The sequence below is a fragment of the Mus musculus genome, chromosome 17 (assembly GCF_000001635.26).
Source record: "Mus musculus strain C57BL/6J chromosome 17, GRCm38.p6 C57BL/6J".
Classification (NCBI taxonomy): Eukaryota; Metazoa; Chordata; class Mammalia; order Rodentia; family Muridae; genus Mus; species Mus musculus.
Genome location: NC_000083.6, coordinates 49,413,729 through 49,428,117, shown reverse-complemented (window position 1 = coordinate 49,428,117; position 14,389 = coordinate 49,413,729).

Genomic DNA, 14,389 nt, shown 5'->3' with positions numbered 1-14,389 from the left:
TTTTTTTTTCTTTTCGTTATGCAGGGGAGTAGAGACCCTTACACAGTGTCTCAAAGGTGTAACCCTGGCTGCCCTGGAACTCGCTTTGTAAACCAGGATGGCTTCAAATGTACAGATCGCCTTCTGCATCTGCTTCCCGAGTGCTGGGATTACAGCCCTTCAACTCTGACTCCAATGAAAATAATATTTTCTTTTTTTTACTCTTTAAATTATTTTTTAATGTATGAGAGTTTGCCTGCCCACCCTTAAGTGCACCATGGCGCAGTTGGTGGCCATAGACACCAGCAGGGGGCGTCGGATCCCTTGGAACCTGAGTTACAGATGGTTGTAGGATACCATATGGGTGATGGTCCCCTGGAAGAGCCGTCAGGCCTCTTAACCACTGAGCCATCTTTCTAGTCCCTTAACTTATTTTTTAAGTTAGCATACAAAATAGCATGCTACTTTATGACATAGTCTTAAGTCAAATAATATCTCAATACATAAAAATCTGCTTGGGTGCGCCAGTAAAATACCAATATTCTATTTAAAAACATCAACTTTACTAATTGCCTTCACTTTACCCTACACCAGACTCTGCTTGTATCTCAGCTCCCTTCTTATGGACACTCTAGTTGTGTCTCCCATACATCAATAGTCTTTGTTTCTCCGTTTAAAAACAGATTTATGAAAGGAAGACACAAAAGAATGGGTGACCCTCGAATTGCTCCCTACACACAGAACTCTGAGCTAACCATCAATCCCATGACCCTGGTGTGGATAGAAAGTTTGTGTAGCAATTAAGGAAAAAAGTCTCAGAGAGTGGAGGCAATTTTTCCAGAGCTGTGTAGCTGATTAAACTGCCCAAACCTTGTAGAAGTTAGGCCTGGTTCTTTCTCCCAGTCCCATGCTCCCAGAAAGAAGACTCAGATTCAAAATATATTTACAACTACATTGGCCATATAGTTAGGCTCTTCTCTGATTAGAATCATAACTTACATCTTATCTTGTTCTACATTCTGGCACGTGACTGGTTACCTGTGCTCAGGTACCATGAAGCCACGACCAGCATAGAGCATGTGTGAGCTGTAGTTGGAAGAGGAAGTATGGCATACAATCCAGAAGAACTGACAGTTCCTCGGCGACGGAAGAATAACAGGACATCGCTGATTTTTACAAATACAGGCTGGTTATTGTAAAAGCAGGGGTGGTTTTGTCTGGATAGTCAGATAAGCCTTCTCCAGATTGTTTTGTCCTGTCTCAACTTTGAGTAGCATTATGGGGAAAAAAAGTATCAGCTTGAATTGGAATGGATTTGGTGGGGCATGTCTGTCAGGATCTGCGAGAGGCCTGGGGATCCCCTGAGAATGGCTGACACGCTGCCCACCACTACGGCTATCTCTGCCTGCATTTGTCAGCAGAACTGGGGGGGGGGGGTAGAAAGCAAGAAAACAAAACCCATTTCTTTGCAGGTGGAAGGCCTGAAAAGCTTTCAAGAGAGCATCAAACCCAGGAGAAAAAGCTTGTTGACATGATAGACTTGAATCAGGAACAAGAATGTGGAGGCAGATGCCTCAGGGGGCTGAAAGGGCTCAAAATAAATTCTGTGGCCGCATCTTCTCAGAGAAGAGAGAACCTAGTATCCACACAGAAAGAGAGTGCTCATATTAGTACCCAGAAAATCACCCATAGGAAGCCATAGGAAGCTTTCACAAACACTGCCATGGAACCTGTGAGACCATCTGTTGTCTGGTGGGGGGGGGGGCTTAGGTTTATTGTAGACACTCCCACCTCATGCACAATCAGCAACAGAGGTCTCAGATGTGTGTGCCAATCCTGGCGTTTTGAGAATTCCTTCCCTAGGGAGACGTCCAAGTCAGAGTCTATCAAAATTCAACCCAGCAAAAAACCAAGTTTGTCAGGCTTGCTTTACTTAGAGTGTGGGTGAGGGGTCTCTCCACAGAGCAGCAGCACCAGAAAGTCTGTGTCTGGCAGAAATGATGGCTTCCCCATCGTTGTGTAGAAGGTGTCCCCTTCCCCTAACCTTTCCCAGATTGCATACTCTAGCATGCCCTGGAGCCACAAGTTGGAACAGAATGGTATGCAAATACCCAGAAGGGAAAGGTGGAAATTCAGTGAGGGTCCCGTGGTCCTTCCTGCTTCCTTCTTCAGAATGAATGGCAGTAGTCTCCAGGCCTGGCGGTAATGAATGGACTCTTGCAAGCAGGCACACTAGATCTAATGAAGATGGCAGCTGTTTGGCTCAGAGGAGCAAGCTCTACAACTTCTGGTCCCAGATCCATGCAGAGTTGATGCTGGAAATCATCTCTATGTCTTCACAAAAATGGAAGATGAACATGGTGTGCAAATTCCCATGAGTAGTTACGTCTATTTCTTTAAAGATGTTGCCATCACGTTACACGGAGACGCCCGTTAGACACCTTTCTTAGAGGGTTTGGGGGTGTCCTATCCTCCACTCACTTTACACTTCCTTGTTGTTTATTCTACCTGAATTTCCCTGTTCCCTCACTAAGAGGTCAACCCATGGATTCTCCAATCTGCTTGCAGGCTTCTGCTTGGATCCCACAAGTGGAAGGCACACTCAGGGAAGCAGAGTTGGTGGGAGGGACAAATGGTCACATGCATATCTCCCTGACTTTACTTTCTGACCACCAAGCAGGAAGGCAAAGAACGGCAAGCGTATAGGATAATTCTACACCTGAAAGCTGAGATTGTCTACAATAAAGCAACACTTACTCAGTTCAGCATTCAATCTAAAATAGATCCTTTTCTAGAAGCCTGGCAAAAACTCATGTGTTTGGCAAGCATGAAGACCTGAGTTCAAATCCCCGATATCCCATATGTACTGTGTGCACCTAGCAGAGATTGGAGAATCCCTGGGGGCAAACAGGCCAGTCACTGTTACAGAATCAGGGAGTGGCAGCTCCATTGGGAGAACCCCTCTGGTACTCTTGGAGGTAGGCACCCCTCGCCACAGTCTTTAAGGTTACAAATGTCCTCTTTACCTGACCCATTACCCCCACCTTGGGAGCTGCGATCCTGTAGTTTTCTTAGGCCCAACTGGGCTGTTGTGCCCCTTTGCCCTCCTCTCCCACCTTCCCCTCAGAGCGACCTGTGTTCCCACAGCTCTGCTAGGCCCTCCTGCAAGGTGAAAGGAGGAAGAGATGACCCAGTGGATAAAACGTTTGCTGTGCAAATACAAGGACCAGAATTTGGATCCCCAGAACCTGTGTGGAAACAGAACAGGTCTGGTGACTTCCTGTTAGCAGTCAGGAAGTTTAGGTCAAGGAGGCCAAGGCAAGCCTGCTAGCTAGGCTAGTGAAACTGGTGAGCTTCTGGGGCCAGCAAGATACCTCGCCCTAATAAATAAAGGGAGAGCAACTGAAGAAGACACCCAGTGTTGACTTTGGGTTTTCACACGTGTGTATGTATATGTGCACGTGCATTGGCACATACACAGGCATCCATATATTTGCAAACACACTTCTATACTTAGGCAAGGATGCATCCACACATGCATGCACTGCACATATATACTCAAGCAAACAATTAGATAATAATATAAAAGAATTACTGAGATGGTTTAGTTGGTGTGAGTCAAGGCGCTTACTGTGTGTGTGTGTGTGTGTGTGTGTGTGTGTGTGTGTGTGAGAGAGAGAGAGAGAGAGAGAGAGAGGGAGAGAGAGAGAGAGAGGGAGAGAGAGAGAGAGAGACTGAGAGAGAGAGAGAGAGAGAGAGAGAGAGACTGAGACCGATGACAGACAAGCAGACAGAAGGACTGAAGAAAATTTCCTTGGACTCTCCAAGACAGTCAAATCAAGCTCCTCCAGCCTGAGTTCTTGCATCAAGTTCTGCCATTGGTTATAGGTGTTTGGAACAATTATTGTGTAGAGACGGAAGCACCAGACTGACACTTCTGGGAAGGTGTCTTTGAGCTTTTGCTGCTCCTATGAATACTGGCCAGGCTGAAAACACTGTGTGCCAAGTTCCCCTCCCGGTACAGGCAGAGAAGGGTACATGAGGGAGGCCAGCGAGAAACTGAGAAGAGCCCTGACTTGGCACTAGGAGATCTGATTGCTAGTCCACACTTGTCACACATCCATAGCTGAGCCTAAGGCCAGTTACTTAACTTCTCTGGCTTCACCCAGTGTATCTCAGGGAAAGCTGCTTGGCTGTTTATCATCACTAGCTCACAGGGGTGGTAGCTATGACTTAAGAAAAAGAGAAAAGAAAAATTGGAGATAAATCAAGAGAGGCTAAGGAACTAGTCAAAGGTCACATAGATATCAAGTGGCAAAGATGAGGCTTGAATCTAAGACATGGCAGAATCTGGCCTAAAACCTAAAACCTGAAACCTCATCCTAGACCTAATCACACCTTTGAAAATAGTTCTTTTCATAAAGTCTCTTCCAGAATCCCTTAGCCTCTTTTCACATGCATAATAGCTAAGAAGAACTTGTTTTAAAAAAGATTTATCTTGGGGAGGGTATGGGGGACTTTTGGGATAGCATTGAAAATGTAATTGAGGAAAATACGTAATAAAAATATTTAAAAAAAAGATTTATCTTAGTGTGAATATATGTATGAGGTGTGTATGTGTGTGTGTGTGTGTGTGTGTGTGTATGTGTGTGTATGCCCTCAGAAGCCAAAAGAGGACATCAAATCTCCTGGAACTGGAGTTCCAGGTGGTTGTGAGCCATCCTACCTGGGTGCTGGGAACCAAACTCAGGTCCTGTAGAAGAGCAGGAAGTGTTCTTAACCACTGAGGTATCTTTCCAGTCCCATGATCAATATTTTAAACTACTTCACAAATCATTTTCTTAACTACATGTGCCCTAAAACATGTTGCAAAACCCTAAGTTTGGACAGTAAGACAGAAATCAGGATGCCCGAACCAGCAGTTCTGGAGTCTGGTATTTCATAGCTAGGTCTAAAGTTCACCACTCACGTATAGGGCAATTTCCCCCTTGGGTACATAGTACATGATTAATGACCAGGAGGAACAATGATAGTATTGGTACACATGAGAAGAGCCAAGCCATTGAACTTTCTGTTTGAATTGGCTTACAGGGCTTAATCAATGGAAAGAAACAGGAAGTATGAACTAGCAAGAGATTATTCTTGTTCCTCTGGTTTGTGGCAGCCATGGGTCAAAGGGCAGAGGTTGTGGAAATCAACGAAGACATGCCTACCACATTTCCTACATGAAGAGCAAACTATTCAGACTTGCTAAGACACCTGAAGTGACCATTATAATGTGCATGTAGGAGGGAAACACATAGACTCCAGGCTCCTGGTTTCACTGTAGTTCCCAGCAGCCCAAGTAGGCTGGTGCAGGAGCAGAGAGAGTGAGCCATTGAATTGATTTGAAGTTGGAGGCATACCAGATTCACAGCTTGAAAGGACAGCTGGGCAAAATTTAACTGAAGGGTGATAGAGTGTTTGGGTGATGAATGGGGGAAGATGTGAGTTTGGAGGGAGCTGAGAGATTAGAAAAAGTGCAGAAGGTTTAAAGACTGAGAGCATAGCTGAACTCAGACAAGGTAGCACAGGGCTTGGGAAAGCTTGGCGCAGACACAAGAGACAGCAAGCAAAGGCAAGGAGCTAGAGAAGCTAGTAAGAGAGGAGAAGAGAAAAGAGAAAAGCCCTTGGGGCCTGCAAGTGGCCAGGCCCTGCCCCCACGGACCTGCAACTGACAGGCTGTGCCCACAGAACACCCTAAGGGGCATAATGGCCAGCCCCTCCAGGTGCAAGTGGCCAAGATTCAACAACAGTAAAAAGCTCAATTCTCACCCTGGAAATCTCCACTCTAGGAAACTCCAAGAAATTACATAAACCCTATCTTCTGCTCAGTTCTCTACTTCCTCTTGCCTGAGCAGAGGGAGCCACCCTCCTGGCCTTTTCCCTCTCGAAATCTCTTGTGTGAGGTTTGTTGTGCTTTGTGATTTTTTTGTGGTATTTTTTTTGCCTTCCAACTGCAAGGATGCCTTTCCCTACAGAGCTTTACCACTCAGAGTTATAACACCAGTACTTGGATAGACTCTCCCAGTGCCCCTGCTCGCCCTGAGGGACTGAACTGCACTGGGAACTAATCTCTCGTCTCTAGGCCACCCACAACAGACACCTTCCAGCTCCCTGGTCACATGGTACCCTATCCACCAGAAGCAATTATGTCAATTTCCCCTTCAATCAATGTAAACATTTTTCTGAGTCTGGGAACATGACTGTTGAGGGGCCAGATGCCTTCTGGTACTCTTGCAGGTGGGGGTCTCCAGTCATCATCTTATGCAGGCAGCCAGAAGGAGGCTCCCCTCTGCTCTGGGCTGGGCTTAAGCATAGGACCTCAAAGCCCATCCCCACAGTGATGCACTTCCTCCAACAAGGCCACACCTACTCAAACAAGAACATACTTTGTTTGTTTGTTTGTTTGTTTTGAGATAGGGTTTCTCTGTATAGCCCTGGCTGTCTTGAAACTCACTTTGTAGACCAGGCTGGCCTCGAACTCAAAAATCTGCCTACCTCTGCCTCCCAAGTGCTGGGATTAAAGGCGTGCGCCACCACTGCCGCCGGGCAAGAACATACTTCTTAATAGGGTCATCCCCTCCACCAACCGTATTCAAACCACCACAATAGCCCTGTATAGCTATATAGCTAACTATATAAGTGTAAATATAAATATAAATATAAATATAAATATAAATATAAATAATATAAATATAAAGTGATCTTTTGCTTCCCCCCACATCCACTTGACCCCAGGCTTGCCAGCCATCTTCTTCCTCCTTCTTGTCCACACAATCTGACATACCTTTTCCTTTACTGCCTTTCTAGGTGGATCCCTGGCTATGCAATACCCCAAACCTCTCTACAGCCAAACATGACCTCTGTCTCATCCAAATATTAAGCCTTTCGCTCCCATCCAGGACAAAAGGCAACATGTAGCCCTCTCACCTGATTCTAGGTGTTTGTATGTTTTCTCTGTCTGTTATTTGTGTACAGATGGGTTTACATTTTCTGGTGTATCTGTAAGTTTTGTTGTAAACATGGGAACCAAACCAGAAATCAGTCAGGCTCAGTAGCGTATGAATGACGGTGACCACCACATCCTTCATTTCTGACTGTTTGTCTCCCAGGGTGTGAGCTTTCTGTGTTCTGTGCTTATTGGTTTTGTTTCTGTTTTCTCTGCTGCTGCCAGCCACTGGCCACCACTGCTATTTGCTATGGCTGCTTCAATGGCCAGATCTCGGAATTTATCTCTGGGTTTTGTGGTCACTGGATTTAGATATGAAAGATAGAATTGAGAAACAACACTTCCTTAATAAGGTATAAAAGCTACACCTTCATGCATTCATATACAAGACTATACCTGTGGCTGCAACTGAACTTCTCATACACAAAACAAAGACTTTAACCTCAGGTCACCTACTGTCTCCTCTCCTCACAGCCTGCCCCACCTTCTGATGTACAAGGGTCTCCAAACACGCTCCTTTCCTGAGCATTCTCTCTTCAGGTAGCATTGGTAGAGGATGCCAAACTTACCTCTCAGTCTTACCCATGCCTCAACATTTCAAACCTATTCAAAGTGTTGATGTGACCCTCTTAAGGGGTGTACAGGTCATTTGTTTCTGCTGACTTCTGCCACCCCTTATATTCAGTTCCAAATTCTAGAGTCTGGATCTCCGGCTACCCCATCTCTCCACCTGCTCTAAGCATCCATTCCTCCCTTGCCTACTTAGTAAAGGTCCTCTCTCTGGATCTGGGAGCATGCTAGGGAGCCCTTCTATGTGAGCAACTTTATAGTTAGTAAGACACTTGCTCCTCTGCCTCTATTGAAACCCTCCCTGTTTCTTTGCCTCCTTCTCCCGGGAGCTGCCTGCTAAGCCCCACAGCTTCCCTAGGCCTGGAACTCTGTGACCTTGCCCCTCCTCTCTCTCAGCTCTATCCTGGAAGTTTCACAGCTTCTCCTTGGTCCTCTTGCCTCTTGCCTCTCATCTTTCACTTGGGGCTTATAGAAACTCTCTCTCTTGGTGGAGTTCATTTTTGTGAACCCTCCTCCCCCCTCCTCTGGCTCAGACTTCATTACAGCCTCTTTCTGTTACTACAAACAGCCTGACCTCGGTACAGTTCAAAGGCCAAAACTGACGTGCTCAGTTTTCAACGGTGACAATTTCTGCCACTGCACAAACAAATGATCTGAAAATCTTTTACATCTAAACTCGCTCTCCTCCTCTAGTTCTTCCTATTGACACCCGTTAGGGTAGCTCTTACATAGGCGTATTTAAGGTCCAAGAAACTTCTCCCCCTAATCAACAGCTCATCCTAACATGGTTAGGCAATTGCTCAATATCAGGCTGTCCAAGGCTGATTCTGTTTCCTATGATTCTTTACCCTTCTGTCCCTCTCTGGGGTTTCTTCCCTACGCATAGTTTCCCTATGACCAAAAGGAAGATTACTGTAAAAAGTGTCCAGATACTTAAAGAGGTTACCTATATTGGTCCTGAAAATACCATAGGACAAATCTGGACTATCCTAATTGCAGATTAGCTACTGACTAACATTCTGCCTGGTCACTCCGGAGAGTGCTGGTTGTATGTCCCTCCTGGGTCAAATTCATGACTAGCATTTATAGCTTCGCCCACTGGACTACTAGACTCTCTCACCTCTCACTAACCTCCCTGAGCCAAATACCACTACCACTCATCTCTCCAATATCTCCCTAGTATCACAGACCTTTCTAACTGCTCGGGGACACCCTTTATAGGCACACTGGATCCCTCAGACTGTAATAATACTTAGACTGTGAGCACTGCCACCCAGCCTTTATGTGCAAACGTGCATAATGCCTCAAATATACGAGACACTCAAGTTTATCACTTCCTATCTGTTGGATCGTCAGGGACTTATGCCCTGCTATTCCTTTTTCCAAAAATAGGGGTGTTAACTCCTGTAGAAATCTTACCAGTTTTCGTCGCAGGGTTTATATCAGCATAGCATGACAGACAAGTGGTTCAGGTCATACCTGTTCTAGCAGCCCTGGGTATTTGCCGGCATCTCCTCAGGAGCAATGAGACTGAATACTTTCACAGCTGTTTGCCATCAGTTTTTGTCTAAGTTCATCCAGGGTCTCCAACAGTGTCTCCTCCTTACCCACCAGAGCCAAATAGACTCACTGATCTCTGCAATGTTACAGAATGGGCAAGGATTAGATTTACTATTTACTAACAGCAGAGAGAAGTGGTCTTTTCTTTGTCTCTTCCTCGGGGAGGAAGATTGCTTCTATGTCAACCAGTCGGGTATAGCAAAAGGTAAGATCTGACAACTCCAAACAGCTCTCCTAAAATGTGAGAAACAGCCTGATGCATCTGGCCAGTGGATCATTGAAAGTCCAAGATGGGATTGGATACCACCCTTCTTGACCCCCTTCTCATCCTTCCTTCATCCTACTAGGCATACCCTGCTTCAATAAACTTCTTCTCTAGATTTCTTCAACAACACATCCAAAAGATTTCTAAGCAGACTTTTAATCAGCTGCTATTACAAAATTGCCAGTCCCTAGCTATGGAACCAGTGGCCTATGACACCAGATTATACTCTGAAGGGCAAGTTTGCCCTAAAGACTTGGATGTCCCCATTCAGCAGCTGGAAGTATTGTAATGATAACATTGCCTTCTTTTCCCAATCCCTGATGGTTTATCAATAGTAAATAAAAAGGGGGGACATGGAAGCCACTCAAGGCCTGCAAGTGTCCAGGCCCCACCCCCAGGGGCCTCACACTCTCACTCTAAGAGTCTGGACAGCAGGACCCAGCCCCTCCAGACACAGGTGGCCAAGCTCTGCCCTACAGAGCAAAAGCCCCAAGCTCAGAGCTTAAAACTCACCATTCCCCACCCTGGGAATCTCCACCCTGGAAAGCTCTGCCCCTGCCCTGTCCCCAGTTCTATATAAACCTTGTCTTCTGTCCAGTTCTCTGCTGCTGTTTTCCTCAGCAGAGCCAGCCACCCTCCTGGGGTTTTCCCTGTCAATAAATCTCTTGTGTGAGCTGTGTTGTGCTGGGTGATTTCTGTGGTATTCCTTAGCTCCCAACTGCCAGAACACCTTTCCCTTCAGAGCTGTAACACCTGTACTGGGGCAGCCATTCCTCTCAGAGCTGTAATACTTACAAAAGACACTATTCTGTAAAACCCAGGGCCACATAGGAAGGCTAGCTATCAGGCTCCCTGGGATCTGCTGTCTAAATGGACATACTCTGCTACACGTGTGGCAGTTTAAGATTGGCTTGATAAACTAATACACATTTAAAATCTCATACCAGCATCTGAGATCTGAGACACGGGCTGGAGAGACGGCTCAGTGGCTAGGGGCTCTTACTGTTCTTATAGAGAGGACCCAAATTCCACCAGTTCTCAGCACCCACATCAGATAGCGTACCACCATTTATAACTCCAGGTCTAGGGGATTTGGCATCCCCTTCTGGCTTTCATGGGCATCTGTACCCATGTATGCAAGCCTACACACACACACACACACACACACAATTTTAAAACAATACAACTTATTTATAATATTGGTTATGTGTGTGTGTGTGTGTGTGTGTGTGAGAGAGAGAGAGAGAGAGAGAGAGAGAGAGAGAGAGAGAGAGAGAGAGAACAGTTGCCTATGGAAGTCAAGGTCATCAAATGCTCCTAAAGTTAGATTGGTCGTGAGCTACCTCACATTTTTGTTAGGAACCAAAGTCAGGTCCTCCGCAAGAGTGCAGTAAGTGCCCCTAACTGCTGAGCCATCTAAAAAAAAAAAAAAGAATCATGTCACCAATGTGTGCCTTGCCTGTTATTTCCCATGAATGTCAGTCTAGCGTACCTGTTATATTTAAAAGGCCCTGGAACTTCCTTTTATTTTGGACACTGAGGCCATGTTAAGGTTTCCCATTATCCATGGACTTTAGAAACTGTTTTTTTTAATTTGATGTGTTTTTTTTTTCTTTCAAAGATGTTTTTGTCTACTGTGGTTCTTAGAACAGAAAAGAGTGGGAAGGCACAGAGAATGCATGTGTTCTAACCAGTAATTTTCTAATCAGACTTACTCTGGGCTCAAGAGCTGTGCTTGGTGGGGTTTGTACATTAAGAAGGCAAAAGAAATGAGGCTCGAAGCCACTGCAGGGCTTCATCCTGCATGCTCATCAGAATATGCATTTCTTCAGCACACCATGAGACGTCTTTACACAGAGAGGGAGAGGGAGAGGGAGAGGGAGAGGGAGAGGGAGAGGGAGAGGGAGAGGGAGAGGGAGAGGGAGAGGGAGAGGGAGAGGGAGAGGGAGAGGGAGAGGGAGAACTAATCAATGTAAATCTGTTTCCTTATTCATCTCCTCAAAACCCACATTAGAGTGTGGTCAGCAAGACATACATTACAATAAAATAATCATTTTTATTTAGCTTTTAACAATCCTCTGTTAGACATTACTAACACACACACACACACACACACACACACACACACACCAGTTAAGCCAGTTTTCCCCTTAGACGTCATGTGCAAGGGAGAGATGCTTAAGTTTGGGGTAGGATCACAGTCAGCCTGTCGTGCTCATTAGAATATAGAATGCTGGCTACTGCAATAGGCCAGACAGGGCTGGAGATAATGAAGTCACTTGCATCTGTGTTTTATTGGCCATCAGTGTCACATGATCAGTGTCACATGATTGGTGTCATTTGATCAATGTCACATGACCTGCACAGGAGGTTTGGAGATAGTCAGACTGCCATAGACAGAGACACACTGGAGACATACCTCATGCCCTGCTTAGAATGACAGTTTCCTGCTGACCACCGGGGCTGTGTCCCTGCTGAGTCCCTGTTGAGTTAGCTCTCTCTGGGGAGACACAACCAAATGTCCATTCATTCCAGATGGGCACATCTAAGTTTGGGGTTTCTCAGGTACAACCCAAATCTGTGTTAAGTCTTCTAATCGCTAAACACAGTTAAAGGTCTTCTAGTAGGTCTTCTATTTCTCTTGGCAATGTGTTATCATTTTTAAGGTTTTTAAGCTTTATTTTTAAAATGTGTGTATAGATGTTTTGACTGCATCTTTGTCTGCCTACTGCTCACTTGTCTGATGCCCATGGAGGCCAAAGGAGTGCATTAGATGTGTGGAGACTGGTGGTGGTAAGCCATGATGTGGATGCTGGGAATTGAACCTGGGTCATCAGGAAGAACCGCCAGTATTCGTCATCCCTTAGCCATTTCTTCAGCCCAATATGTCATCATTTTGAGCACTAAACTTCCATAGGCTCTGTTTGGTTTATCTCTCAATCCTTCTTGGGCTTTGGGTGTTATTGTAACAGTGATTTCTATGTTTATAATTGTCTGTTGCTAGAACCTGGACAGTTTCCACCTGAGCCAGTCTGGCATCACTCTTGGTAGGTCACTTTTGTTTTGAGACAGGTTCTCTGCAGGTTGATTGTGAATGTGAGCTTTCTTGGCTCAGCAATCCACCCCAGCCTCCTCAGCAGGAGGAAGGCAGGCAAGCAGCCACTGTTCCTGGCCACAGGGGCACTTTATAGCTAGGAGGAACTAACACAGACTTGCCTGTCATCCTGCAAACAATATTATTGTCCTTTGTCTCTTATCCTGAGCGTCCTGTGTCTGCAGGAAACTTTAACAGGTGACCATGTTAGCTTTCAAATAAAGTAAAATCCCAGCCCTTTCCAGTTCATAGAGTTTCCTATTTATATTTATCATGATCAACAGCCACTAAATGTCACTGGCTTACCAACCATTTTTAGCCTTCAGGGATCTCTAATAGTAGACCTGGTTCAGTCTTAAAATGAAAACCCATGCTTTTAAAGGACATAAGTGATAATAGTATAAACTCTGGGGTCCCTGGATATATATACATAACTTGATATCAGGACCTCGCCACTACATAACTGCAGGCATAGTGTTTGTTCACTGTATAATCTAGGAAATGCAAGATTTCTTTTTTCCTAACACTATTGATGGTAAAATATGCCATAATTTCAAGTGTCACTGAGAAAGAAAATGCTACCTATTAAATCATGACAAAAATGTTTTCTTTGTATTCAAGTTTTATTGTGTATTTACTGAGAGAGCTGTTTGAGAATTAGACTTACTGTTTATCCATCTTGCTCACATATGAGGATAAAAGACATATGAATCGGAGAGAGAGAAACACGAACTATCTGCAGGCAACATGATTGTTTACATGAGAAGTCCTGAAGAATAGAAAATAAAAGCCATTGTGAATTTTCCCCTGGTTACAAGATTCAAGGTGGATATGCAAAAGACCCTTTTATTTCCAAGAACTGGTAATGAACAATTATACATTTAAAAAGAAATGTCATGTATAATACCACCAAAAGCCAGTGAAATATTTAGAGATGAATCAAATAGACTCTTTGGAAGGCTTGTGCTCAAAACTATCACACATTGTTGAGAGAAACTAAAGACCTAAATAAATGACAAGATACACTGGGCTTAGAAGACTCGGTGCTATGAAGACGTCAATTCTTTCCAAGCTGATCTATAAATTCACCATGATCCCGAAATACCCAAACCCAAGAAGCTGTTGTATTAAAGCAGAAAAGTCAATGATAGGGTATATAAGAAAACGCAAAGTCATAAGAATAATTTGAAACAGAAAGTTGAAGATATACAGAACTTGCCTTCCTGATTTGCTTTAAACCTCACCAATCAAGACTATATGAGCTGACAAAGGGGCAGAGACATGGATCAATGAAACAGAACAGAAAATAGACCCACACTTACGCAGTCCATTGATTTTCAATACACGTTGGATTCAATAGAGAAAGGACAGCCACTTCAACAATAGCAATGAAGCAATTGGACACTGGCACAGTGCCTTGTACCATGCCAAAAAAATAATAAATTGAAATAGACTACCCATCTACTTCTAAGTTCCAAGTCTCATAGATGTTTTTAAGGAAATACATGAGAAAATCTTTATTTGGGGGTGGATTTCACAGAAAGCATAAGATGGGAAAGAAACAACCTGACAAATTGGAATACACAAAATTTAAATGTTCTGTTCCTCAAAAGACACTGTTAAGAAACATGAAAACAGAAACCACAGATTAAGATACTTTTTGCAAAACGCGATAGCCAGAATTTTATAACTCAATGAGAGAAACAGCCCACTTGAAAAGGATTTAAACAGACATTTCATCAAAGAAGATATATGAGCAGCCAATGAGCCCGTGAAAGATGTCCAAATTCATCAGTAAGCTTGGACCTGTAAATTAAAATCCTTAACGAGGGATGGAGCAATGGCCTGGTGTTTAAGAGCAGTGGCTGCCAAAGACCAGGGTGTGGTTTTGAGCTTCCACAAAGCAGCTAACAACCTCCTGTAACTCCAG